The 14254-nt window shown below is 36.7% G+C and overlaps 1 protein-coding gene across 1 annotated transcript in view; it reads right to left on the bottom strand.

The window, feature by feature from the left end:
• The window catches only part of LOC131134153 (muscleblind-like protein 1), a 91727-nt gene extending 84489 nt beyond the window's left edge, over positions 1 to 7238 (bottom strand). Inside the window, exon 1 of the mRNA XM_058079082.2 lies at positions 7123 to 7238. The gene's annotated coding sequence lies outside the window, so the exon portion shown is untranslated. The remainder of the gene's footprint in view (positions 1 to 7122) is intronic.
• Between the last annotated feature and the right edge of the window lie 7016 nt (positions 7239 to 14254).

Below are 14254 nucleotides of genomic sequence, written 5' to 3'. Positions count from 1 at the left end.
GCACAATAATAAACATATTTTTACACACGGTGACATGTGTAGTGCAGCCTCTCCTCCACAGCATCCATCCACTCACAGGACAGCAAAAGTGTCGCAACTGTTGCCATGGCGCCCAACTCCAAACATTACGTCAGGTGCGTGTGTCAGGTGGACGTTACCAAGTGACTCAAACACCCCTCCGCCCCCATCGACCTGTGAGTGCAACATACAGTATGTGTTAGGAATGTATCACGGTATCGGCCCGTACGGTGTTGAGCGTCAGCCTCGCCTTTCCAGCTCCTGCATCGCTCTGAGTGTTAATGCCTTGCTATTGCATCTATAAATATTTATCAACATGTCCACAGAGTCCGGCAGAAGCGCGCAGACGAAGGAAATGTGAAATGACAATATTGTAAAGCCGGCAAGTCCCTCCCCATGTGCCTCAAAAAGCGCCTGCTGTCTTCAAGGAATTCCACAGAATCACAAGATGATGAGTGTTTACAGATGGACTCTAAAAATACAAAGTATGATGTCACACTTTTCAGGGGAAATAACACATTTCTCTGTACAGGGAAGGGTTGTGTTTACTTCCCCTCGCATCAGACCGACATTTCAACACTACCAAGAAGACGACAAGAAGTCCCCTGACTATCTCCACTCATTCATCCCTAATGACAGAAATGTCAGCGGCTGCAGCAACTTTTAAAAACTAAACCTCGCCCCCCTGCAGTTGGAATATTGAGGCTTCACGCCATTGAGAATTCATTACCTATTGTTGGTGGAAAAAATATGTATGCATTCTCAGCCTAAATTAAGCCTTTTTAAACCTAAAGATGCTCAAAATGAGCAATAATTGAAATATAAGGCATTCAGAAGATGCATTTAAAGGAAAAGTGCACTTTTGGAGTATTTTGCCCGTCATCTACAGTACAATCCCTGTGTGAGACATGAACACACGTCTTTCGCTTCTCTGTTCATTCTAAAGATATAAAAACAGATAAAATACCATCTATCACTCAATTCTATTTTTCTATCTCAATCTAACCGGTCCAACCCAACCAGAGCCTGGGTTCTGTTCAGGATTACGTGCCCAGAGGGACTTTTTCCTTGCCTCCGTTGCCAAGTTCTTGGTCATGCGGGGTTTCAGTTGGAGTGTGACCTTCATGTGTAAACTGTCATGAGATAACTGTTGTAATTTAGCGTTAGAGAAATAAATCGAATTGAAAGAGGCAGCCAAGAATGGGACAAACCAATTCTGTCTGGAAAAAAAAAAAAACTCCAAAAAGTGACGTCCCATTTACATAATATGACCTGCATATAAACAAAACTACAGTGGCATTGTTATTGTTATTAACATTGCTATGCCCAGGAACTACTTTCATGGGTCAGTGACTCCTCGCCACAGCACAGTGGCGAGCTACTCGCCTAGCAAAGGGTCTAGAGGGCAGTGACGTTCTCCATGTTGGATTAGCACTAGCTTTTAGGACAGTTGACATAAAGGTTTGCAACACAGTCTTTGTGTTATAATAATGATGTCATACTTCTCATTTTTCAACATCAACAGCAAATTAGGTGTAAATTGGGCCTTTTGATGCTTAGTGAGCTGAGGTTTCATGCACGACAATGGTATTGTTCTGTAGAGTTTTCCCCCAAAACATTGTAGAAGTTTTCCTCTGACTCCACAGGTTTCACTGTTATGAAATAAACATTGTGGGTGTGCTAACCTTAGACTAAATAATGTAATGTTCTAGCTTTGACAGAACAACCATGCATGAGTACACAGACACCTGGCTGGAAAGCAAAGCCTACTTGATGTGTTCTAAATTCCTCCGAGGAGAGGGATGCACACCGAAACTGTACTATAAACGCACCGGTGCAGACGTAAACAAAAAAAATAAACAACAAGTCAATATCGGTGCCTCGTTTATATGGTGGGCATGTAGCTAAAATGGTCAGGCTGCTTGAAGTGCATGAAGGTGACTTGTAGGCAATGATATTCTGACATCGCCAGAATTGTGCATCAGTTCTGCTCTAATTGGGCAGAATAAATGCAATTAAAATACTGTAAAGTTTTACCATTATTTGCCCATTATGCATACATATGTATTGTATTCCTTGTGTATCACTGTTGGTTTAGCTGTGAATATTATTATTATTACAGTAATCTCTTGCGGATAATTGGTTCCACACCAACCGTCTACAAAGTAGGATTTAATATTAATAAATTTAATATTTTCATAGTTTTGGCATATAAAACCCGACTTTCTAAAGATGATTTTTAACATTATTAGAGCCCTCTAGACATGAAATAACACCCTTATAGTCATAGTTAAATTTGTATAACCCCAAAATGGTAGCTATAATCAGAGAAAAGAACACGTATTAAACATAAATAAGATAATAGACTAACACCTTATCATTCCTACTTTTTTTCCGGGCAGCCTACTTCCGGCATACTTTGCAGGTTCCAGCTTCAAATGGCTACCCAATATTGTAAATAAGGCGTTTTAAGATGTAAATACTCCTGCTGGAGCAGTGTCACAGCAAATGTGTTCCCTTGGGAACCTTAGTTCTGACCCCTAGTGGCCAAGGTGGAATATACTGTAGAGTAGATTCACAGTTCCAATGCTTTTTCTGCCTTTTAGTTTGATCATTTAACCATTTTTCGAATAACATGAATAAGTACAATTTTATTAAATATGCTGATGCTAGGCCATATTCTTAATTAATTAAGCGAGGGAACGGCAATATTGCGAAGGGCGACAGTATTACCGTATATTACGTTTTTAAATCAATATTATCTTCAACTTGCATGTAAAAAAAAATCATAAAAATAAAAGTTAACTGTTTTTGGTCAAAATGTGAAGCTTTTACCACTTTGGCGGTGGAATCAGATAATATGTTAACAATACCGAATGCCGCTGTCAAAAGAATTAGCAAAATAAATATGAAATTAAGATACTTGGAATATAAAATGAGCGCTTTAATAATCCCCGTTAAGTAAATGTACTTTCCCGCTGATGATGATGTACTTCTGGCTTAAGAGGCACACTGATGAGAAAATGAGGCATGCTGAAAGGTTTTGGACTTGACAATAATTACTACAATTGCAGATAATTTGGTGAGCGAGGGGTTTTACACGCGTCTATGGTGTATGTGAGTGTATGCATGTGTGTGTGTGTGTGTGTGTGTGTGGGAGGTGATGAGGGAGGAGGAGGTGAAAAGGCACATCCAAATACAGCTGTGACACGCAGCCTCGTTGTGATCACTTTAAAAGAAGATGCCTAGCATTCCGATTCTTCAGTTTGAAAATTTTAGGTGTGGAGTTTCCCTATATTTATGTCCCTGGTGGGGAGTGGTCATATTAAGGCTGTTGGTGGACATAAAAAATTTTTTTTGGCTTCCTGGTCATCGCTGTTTAGGTTGACATAGAATAGATGGCTTCTTACACAAAACAGCAGTCCTATCTATCCAGAATTTGTCATCATTGTCTTCAAAAGAATGCCCTTTATTATAGAGATCCAATGAACTGCTAAATAAACTGCTCTCTTATATTCCGCCATGCGTTTTTAATAAGGGTTGTTTGGTCTTTCCAATGTAGAGTACATTGAACTCCTCACCACACTGCACTGGTTTTGTCATGCAGGTTCACCCAAAGGATAAAATCCAGTGGAGTAAACTCAGCAACGTGGTTTATGCAGCGCCGTGTAACGAGAACGACAATGACCTCTACATTGGAGAGACCAAGCAACCCTGATACAAGTCTCCATGAAAGGAGTTGCCACTAACAAGATGTTTTGCAACCAGCCAGGCGAACAAGCTATTGTTAGGCAGGACGGGTGTTCACCAGCCATGCTGAGCCACAACAACAACACCTACCTGGGACATAAGTAGCGAAACTCCACACCGAAAATTGTAGAACCGAAGAAGACAAACAAGTTCCATTCAACCTTGCTGGACTGACGGCTAACGTTTTTATTTTTAACTGATCTTTGCTTTGGTGTGTTCAACTTCATGTCAACTTGGCAACGCTTTCCAACTTAGCGAATTGTATTGTTTGTTAGTTTTTTCCAAACTATATTAAATAAAATTCATGAATTTAGAAATTGTTATGAATAATTCAGCTTTTATTACAATTTATTATAATACTTTGCAAAAATGTTGGTGAAAATGTAAAATATTTAGACATATCACAATAAAAGATGTTCCCTCTTATTATATGTATTATTATAAATGTATTTGTAGTCATATTTTATTGATTATAGGACATTACAAGATGTAACAAATGAAACTTTGCAAGAAAGTTAATTATACATAATTTTATTCTTTAATTTCCAATTACAAATATTTTACAAAAATTGTCAATATAATGATACACAAGTAACATATATTTGTTCTTCTTCATATTATTTTTAATTAATCTTTTTATTATTCACTATAATTTATAAATATTTCTTTTTTTATTTTGGCCAGTTTTTCAAACTTTTTAAAGACACATGCAGATGATACCGTATTTTCCGGACTATAAGTCGCACTTTTTTTCATAGGTTGGCTGTTCCTGCGACTTGTACTCCGGAGCAACTTATAAATGAAAAAACTGTTTATGTTACATTAACACTGGACACCTTTTCTGTTTATGTTTATTTTTTGTGTAGCTGAATAAGCATTGTGTTAGCATATCTGTTCTCTATTCTTTTATTGTTAGAATTTGCCTTCCAAGAGGACGTAATGTCAGTTTTGGTTAAATAGTTTGTAAAATAAATTACGACTTATAAAAAAAATGCGACTCCAGTGCGACTTATGTATGTATGTTGCTACTTAATTATGCATTCTTTTGCCTTGTGCGACTTATACTCCGGAGCGACTTATAGTCCAGAAAATATGGTAATTATATATCAGTATAGTATACTAAAGTGTGAGTTTTTAGCTTTATTGGCTTTGTTAAATCTCCTGGTTGTACTGATGTGACTTACTCCGTATTACTCTTAGACTGAACATAAGATGTTTACACGCTCATATCGACGTATTCAATAAGCTGCTTTCCATCACTAGAGCGACAGCGGTAAATGCTGAGAGTGGAGGTGTGGAGATGTGTGTGTCGGCTGTAAGGTCCTAATGAAATGAACCTGCATGAGGAAAGAAACGCGGGGTGGGTGTCGCCTCCCTTTGGAGTTCCGATAGGAGGAGAGAAGCAGTGCAAACTGAAAATGTAAAAGACTTTCCACTTGAAGTGCATGTTATTTTCATATTTTATTGCAGCGCTACACATAGCCACATAATGCCGGCCTCACACTGTGAACACCAAGCCCAATAAAAGGGAACAACTGCACTGAGACTAGAGTGTGATAAAGGCCAATATAAGGAAAATTGCTTGTGATGTAGCTTGTGGTCTTCAGGGATCGCAGCGCAAAAGCCCTTTAAAGGATATCACATTTGGAGGGGAGGGCTTTATTTTGTGAATTTCAAACCTACTTTTCCACTCGGTCTGTATTTTGAGTCTACACGAGGCAGGAACATGATTTCATTGCGGCATCACATGATCCACAAACAAAATCTCCCATTTGAGTCTCTTAATAAAGTAATTACATTTCAAGAGCTCCTGCTTAAAGCTACTGCACCCCCACTTCCCCCCTCCAGCCCCCGTCTGTCTCCACTGCAACACTGCAAGTTGAAGCACAGCTGAGCTTTCAAGACCATGTGGACCATAAAAGTCCATGATATCGTGTAAGCCCAGTTTTTGCATGATTCAGACATTTTGCACCAGCCATTGTCCTCGAGCACCGTCACCCCTCTATGACATCATCAACAGTCGACTCTGTAGTTCTTTACTAACACACATAGTTACCCCACAGGTTTTTATTGACCACGGCTGCAAAATAAATAGTAAATAGTTGGTTTTATGTATGATGTTTACATTTGTTTTCAGATATTGTTTTTCTTTAAGAATAAAACTTTTGGCAATTGAGATCCTAAACCACAGGTGTGAAACTCAAGACACAGGGGCCGGATATGGCCCGCAATATCATTATGTGTGACCTGCAAAATCCTTTTATTTTATTTTATTTTATTTTATTTTATTTTATTTTATTTTATTTTATTTTATTTTATTTTATTTTATTTTATTTTATTTTATTTTATTTATTACTGAAAAAATAGTTGTGTGCATATTTTATATTTATTTACTTCAAAAATATATATTTCGATTATTTAGATACATAAAATCTTTATATACAGTCTATATAGTTACTTTTTAAATATAGTTATTTTTATTTATAATTTATTTATTTGTATTTATTTTTAAAATTTATTTTTAATTTATTTATATTTGATATATTTGTAATTTGTTCATAATATATTTTCATGTATATTTTAACTTTTATGTAATATTTTACAAATATTCATAGTACTAAGTCAAATAATTAAAAATATATATTTAATCAAAAAGACAATCATTCATGCTAAATGTATTTGTTCTAACAACTTTGACAGAAAATGTGTTGTTTTTTGTCAAATACAATTAAAAATGAATGATATAATAATTGTATACTCAAATTCATGTTTAATTGTAAGTTGGTGTGAAAATGCTAATAATCAAATGTGCTATGATATCATTGGCATTGACTGTAGACATTGCCATGGTTTGACATAATATACTGTAATTGGAGGTGGCCCTCTGAGGGCAACCATAACTGTGATGTGTGAAAACGAGTTATACACTCCGGGTTTAACTAAATGATAGTTGGGGTGTGAATTCCATGACTTTTAATACAAACACGTACAGAACACTAAATCTATTGAATGTGCACCACACCGGTATCATTAGCATTTTTTTTTTTTACCCATCATTCTCCCATTCTGTAGCCTGCTGTACATGCAAACCAGTCCCATGCAGCACATTCAAAACAGCTGTAATTAAACAAACTAGCAAACTAGATAAGGACCAAAAAAAAAAAAACCTGGTTATCCCACATGTAGAAAGTCCACACAAGTTCATGAAAATACAGCAGCAGTGTGAGAGACGTAAATTGCAGGAATCCCATCATGTTAATGATGAATGACAGACTACGCTGCCGATACAGCAACTATCCTCTCTCCTCCTGTCAACGGAGCAGATCATTTTTGAGGGAAAGAGAGCTGGCTTACCTGCCGGCTTGTCGCTCTCCTGCACTCGCTCAGGCTTTGTGAGTGTGAGCACACAATCCTGCCGTGAGGGCAACTGATGAATGTGCACGATGTGTGTGATGGCGTCTCTCTCTCTCTCTCTCTCTCTCTCTCCTCCTCTCTTGTTCTGGCAGCTAAAGGGGGGATGTCCTCACCTCCTGTCTGGAGAGAGGAGAGTGAACTCACACACTCTGCGTCCACTGACAAGAACACGATGCAGAAGAAGAAGAAGAGGGAAAAGAAGCCTCATGGTGATGACCAGCGTAGCTACAGTTGCTGTGGCAACAGCCTCCTATGCCACCCTCTACCTCCATCTCTTCCTACGCTCTCCACTTCAGCTTTATGTTGAAATAGTGGGAACCGGGGGAAAGGACGTATTAAAATGTCTCACAAAGCAAGGCACTATTTTGCAGCGAACTCAAACAGTAGGCTCCTCGTGGTCACGTGATCACTAACTGTTGCTTCTGTCTTGTGAGATAAAGAGAGGGTGGTGTGTTGTGAGATGATACAGTGTGTGTGTGTGTGTGTGTGTGTGATGATGTTGCTGGGTTCCTGGAAGCAGGCTATAGTTCCTGTTTATACTCTTCCTCCCCCTTTGCTAGTCCACTGAGGCCTGCCGCACTTCGATAACACACTGCAGCTTCTTCACATCAGCACTGATCAGATGAATGCCTCTTGCACACACATTGTGCACACACACACACACACACATATGAACATATAGAAATGCTGTCAAGAGATTAAAAACAGGAGAGATTAATTCATTATGAGCTGTAATTAATTCATCTTTTTTAATCTCACCTAAGTAACAGCATTTGTTTACATCAGAGTTACGCTAGAAAGAGGTAGATGAAGTCAAAAAATACATTAACCACACAAAAGAATAAAAAGGAATAAGAATAACGGCTTTTACGGTTTTCAGAAGTGTGACTCAGAGGTGGCCCAATGCAAAAAAAATGAAAAAAGACACATCAAAAAGACACTTATTTTTCAAATTAAAAAATATGTATTGTTTTATATATATTTTAATGTTATAATTATGTAATAAGTCTGTATTTGTTTACTTTTTAATATAGTTATAGTATTTTATTTATTACTGAAAAAAATGTTTTTTTTATTTTATATTTATTTACTTCAAACATATATATTTCGATTATTTAGACATATAAAATTTTATATACATTATATATAGTTACTTTTTTAATATAGTTATTTTTATTTATTTTTCATGTATTTATATATGATATATTTGTATAGTTTTACGGCTTAAAGAGACGACCATCGTATTTCAGAGGTGTGACTCAGAGGTGTCCCAATGCAAAAAAAATGAAAAAAGACACATCAAAAAGACACTTATTTTTCAAATAAAAAAATATGTATTGTTTTATATATATTTTAATGTTGTAATTATGTATTATGTATATATTAATTCTGTATTTGTTTACTTTTTAATATAGTTATAGTATTTTATTTTTTTTATTTATTACTGAAAAAATAGTTTTGTGCATATTTTATATTTATTTACTTCAAAAATAAATATTTCGATTATTTAGACATATACAATTTTTATATACAGTATATATAGTTTTTTTTATTTTTAATTTATTTATATTTGATATATTTGTATAGTTTTACGGCTTAAAGAGACGGCCGTCGTATTTCAGAGGTGTGACTCAGGTGGCCCAATGCAAAGAAAAAAAGAAAAAAATGCAACTCATACACAATAATAATAATAATAATAATACCCCTGCTCCCTATTCATACCTAAGACCTTGTATTACTACTGACTCACATGGCTTTTATTGGTCATTTTTTTTACATACTGTACAATACAAAAAAGAAACAATGCAATGGAGGATGAAAACAGACTTTCGCCATCTCCCGTGGCGTCTGAGTGGGCGGAAGGCCGTCATCGTCCTTCAGGCCCTTTAAATCCTTCAGTGCAATCATTGCACTCTCAACCCCGACTGCTTAGCCGCTCAACATGGAGACTTCTTGTTTTACGCTTGTAACTGTCACGTCCCCCGTGAACGGACTTAGTGGGCTGCAGACCCACTGTGACCTTCCAGCCTCTGGACTGAGCGCATGTGTGATCTCACGTGGGCAGTGCCACCATGCTAAAGGATGGAGGAAATCTGTATAATGCAAAATTCCATAAAAAGCGCCCCCTTCTTTTAATGGCAGCGTTCCGACTCCATGGATAACTAGATAGAACCCAGACCCTCCACAGCCACCAAGCTGAGAATATTTTTCTCCATGTAAATTATGAATGGGATATTTGTCATGGAATTGCAACCACATGAAAACAATGAACATGCATTTTCATGTACGTTTAACAGCTGGCATCTTTGTGCTCCAGGTAATGAAGGCTCCATGAATTTCATTTCAGTAATGACGAACACATTTGAAGACCAGGATGATTAGTCGGCCCTCTCTGACTAATGATAGCGGCAGGTGTCCACGGCCCAATGTTCTGCATCTATTCATTTAAGACATCATTTAAGACACTAACTTACACACACACACACACACACACACACATGCATTGCTCATTGGGATGATTCATTCCTCTTACGTACATGGATCATTCATTAAGCTCATGCATAATAATATTAATGAAGGAGAAACTGCTAGAATTACACATTTATATATCTGTGCTCGTGCTTTTAACCCCATTCTCTGTCTGTGTATGTGTATATGGGGTGAATGCATTATGTTATACTGTATACAGTATATACAGTACACAGCTACAGTACATGAATATTACAATAAGGGCTTTCTTGAGCTGATGTCTGTGATCCCGTTCAGCTGGAATCTGTGTTTGCTTTGACAAATTGCGTACTTTGGTCTAATTGTTGAAGAAATGTCAGAGGGAGCCATAGTATATCACAGAGGAAAGAAAACACTGAGCAAATACAAATTGTGGTAGTTGCTGATGTGAGCGGTAGGGGCTCGGGTAAAATAAATAGCACATCTGAGGCAAAGACAGTGTCAAAGGCTTAAAAATGTATCTTTTGAACGTCATATACAAACAGTCTTTGAACGCACGAAGGTGGTTAGAAGCCAAACAAGTTAAGTTTAAGACAGAAAGAAGGCAAAAATGTTTGTGATCTTTTGTTTATGGTGGTTAATTGGTTCCAGACCCGACACTGATTTGTGACTTTCTGCAAACCTTATTTATAAATCAAATATTTCCATAGTCATAAGATAAAAACCTTCTAAATGTGTTTTGTTACCATTGTTAGAGCCTTCAAGAGATGAAATAACACCCCTATAGTCATTTTTACATTCCTATGACCCGATATATTTGAGAAAAAACAGACAGACAGACATAATAAAGACTCAAACATGCTACTATTGATTGACTAACATTAATCACCGGTCATCAATGTAATATGACTGATAGCAAGTGACTACTGTATAATACAACATATCAACAATGCGTATTTGAATGCATTTTCTGAATGCCTTTTATTTAAATTTCACTTAATTTAACCATTTTTATCTTTAAAAATGCACATCTTAGACCAAGAATATATAAAATGTACAGAAATATGCATTTTTAAACTAAAAATAGGCCCTAGTCAACCAGGAAACAGTTGATTTATTAAATAGTACATTTTAAAAACAGGTAATAGAGTGAAGATGCAAAAGTCAAAGTGGAAGGGAACATTTTTTGTTATTACCATTATTTCCGGTGTATCAGACAGACCGGTATTTAAGCTGCACCCACTAAATTTAGAGGGAAAGGCAGATTTGTACATACTGTATAGCCACGCCGGACATAGGCACTGTCCACCAGAGAGAGCCCTCCAGTTGCAACTCAACTCAATGAACTGATTTGTTGGAAAGCAATGCATGAAGGAAAGCCGGTAAAATTGTTCTTTTTTTATTCTCAACTCGTATTGGTACTTAACTTGTATATTTCTTACCTACCCTTTAAGATGACACCGTGAATCGGACTATAATATTGAGATATTGAGTAATGACCTCCTACGATTTCCAATAGATTGACAAGCTTGTTCCATTGAGTTCCATTGTAGCTTGTGATTGACTTCTGCCAAAGAAAGTTACTGCAGCAAAGTATTTAAACAATTACTAGTAGTTATTAAGTATAGGAGATGTCACAAGACTAGAACATAGAACATTAGACTATTAGAATAAAACCACAGAGTTCAAAGTGTAAGAAAATAGTTGCACGGGAAATTATGCTACCTTCACTATGGAAGTAGGCCAGGTGTACTTGTTAGAAGGGCAATCAGGAAAGTACATAGCAGACCTCACAGCTAGGAGAGCAGGGTTCAATTCCACTTTCAGTCATCTCTGTGTGGAGTTTGCATGTTCTCCCCGTGCATGCGTGGGTTTCCTCCAGGTACTCCGGTTTCCTCCCACATTCCAAAAACATGCTAGGTTAATTGGTGACTCCAAATTGTCCATAGGTATGAATGTGAGTGTGAATGGTTGTTTGTCTATATGTGCCCTGTGATTGGCTGGCGACCAGTCCACGGTGTACCCCGCCTCTTGCCCAAAGACGGCTGGGATAGGCTCCAGCACCCCCTGCGACCCTCGTGAGGATAAGCGGTAGAAAATGAATGAATGAATTATGTCATGGTGATTGTTTTTTTTTATTGGCCGATGGCGCACTTACGATGGAGCCCCATGAACTCGGCCTCGAAATGAGTGGCCAGGAAAATGAATCATTTGACTTTGTCAAATGGATGGATGGATGGATGGACCTAATGACTGATCATAGACATTGCATGTACAAAAGTGTGTGTTTTCCTGGTATGTATCCTACCTACGTGGGGTCCAATCTGTAATAACTATAATATCATATAGATTGGCTCCCAGATCATGAAAATCCTAATTATTTTTGGGGTTATTAGTAGGGATGTCTGTTAATTATCAATCCGATATCAGCATTAAAAAATGTGATATCGGTTGATATCAGTATCTGAATTTTTCCCGATCATGAAAACTGGCCACTGCAAATACATCAGTTGGTTGCCGTGGTATCAGTCCCAGTATCATAAACACCATTAAACACCAGTGTAGTGGCTGCACTTAAAAATACATGACAAAACTAACACTTGAGTGACACTTGAGTATTTGATTTTATCATTATGTATCCCATGAACATTAACTACAACGAACATCAAGTTGTCTATGGAATAATTCGACAGGGTTTAAGTTTACAAGACACATAGCGAATATGTCCTCAGCGCTCTTTCGCTCCGTTTTGTGAGTCAATTTATCAAAGAATAAGAATCTAATATTTTGATGGTATTCATGTCATGATAAAGTTAAAGGAAAACTTCACTTTTTTGGAGACAGGTGCAACAGGAACCTATACAGTCTGTCTTTCTAATTTCTGTGCCTTCTAAAGGTATAAAAGCAGCTAAAAAGATGCATCTAAGAATTCACAATTCTACCTGTAAAGCCTCCAAACTCCAAAATGCGCCAACAACGCTCAAATTTACATATAATGTGACAAGCATATTAACCAAGCTTTTATTATTATTGCTATTAACATTCTTTGGCAAGTGTTCATTCATTCACGCCGCATTGAAGCAGTAATTCATGACAGCCGACATTTCTGTTTAAAATCTCATTTTTATTGCGCTTGTGCAATATTGTAATTTTCAAAGACACTGAATTTCCATTATCTGTAAGCCATAACCATTAAAATGGCCATAAATAAAGGATTGAAATATTTCACTCTCTGTGATAATAAAATAATATAACATATGGCTTTCACTTCCTCAAAGGAGTGACAAAAAATACTGAACTTTTTAATGAGTTTTTTTTTCTTTTAGATCTACCTGAATAATACATTCCTTCTCCATGCATTGTCTATAATGTACATAGGACATACTTAGCCAATAGTACAATAGCTTCCAGAACCAATCATGATAAGTGAATTTTCTATTAATTAATATTTTTTAGAGCATAAAAAACACATATATAATGGAGAGAAAGCATAAGACATAATAAAGACTCACACATGCTGCCATGAATTGACTAACATTAATCACCGGTCATCAATGTCATATGCAACACTGACAGCGAGTGACCAGTGTATAATATGACATATCAACAATGCGTATTTGAATGCGTCTTCTGAATGCCTTTTATTTCAATTTTACTTAATTTAGCCATTTTTATCTTTGAAAATGCACATTTTAGGCCGAGAATATATAAAATGTCAACTAGGAAACAGTTGATTTATTAAATAATATATTTTAAAAACAGGTGATAGAGTGAAGCTGCAAAAGTTGAAGTGGCAGGGGACATTTTTTGTTATTACCATTCATAAGATATTAGCATAAAAAGCATAAAAAAGCATAAAAACCTGTTTAAAACCTTCTGAATACACAATTTAACATTATTAGAGGCATCTATATGTGAAATAACACCCCTACATCCAATATAGTAGACCTAAGAATAAAATAAGACGAAAAATTAATGCTTGTGTATGTTGCTATAAATGTGTTCTCTACGCGAGTGGGATGGTGGGCAGACAGGAAGTGAAGCTGTGGGTTCAGAGATGCGTTTCAGCTTGGTGGAGATTTTTTATTAAGGATGCCTGTTGTCAATTTGTTCATTCATGTTCTATGCCGCTTGACACTGGGGTATGCTGGAGCCTATCCCAGCTGACTTTGGTCTGGTTGCCAGACAATGACAGGGCAAAACAACCATTCACGCTCACATTCGCCAGTTAACCGAACATGCTTGTTTTTGACTTATGTGAGGAAGCTGGAATATCTTTAGAAAACCTACACACGCACGGGGAAATGCCACTGTGTGTGCCTGTATTGTTCAATCACTCAAACCTGAAATGAAACAAGTCTGGTGCTTGTGTGTCTCACCCAACAGTACAGTAACATTATTTGAATGCATCTTCTAAATGTCTTATTTTGTATTTGACTTCATTTAGCAAATGTTGTGCTTAAAAATAATTAATTTAAGCAACAAAAATACTAAAATAGAACTCAATATGCATATTTCTTGACTGATAATAGGCTATAATATATAATAATATATTGTGGAAAAAGCATGACTGAGTGAAACCACAAAATTCAAACCTTGAAGTGGCGTGGAACGACTATATTTA

The sequence above is a fragment of the Doryrhamphus excisus genome, linkage group LG8 (assembly GCF_037039965.1).
Source record: "Doryrhamphus excisus strain RoL-2023G ecotype Guam linkage group LG8, RoL_Dexc_Guam_v1.1, whole genome shotgun sequence".
NCBI lineage: Eukaryota > Metazoa > Chordata > Actinopteri > Syngnathiformes > Syngnathidae > Doryrhamphus > Doryrhamphus excisus.
Note: the sequence above shows the minus strand (reverse complement) of the source record. Positions and strands in the feature narration are given on the sequence as shown.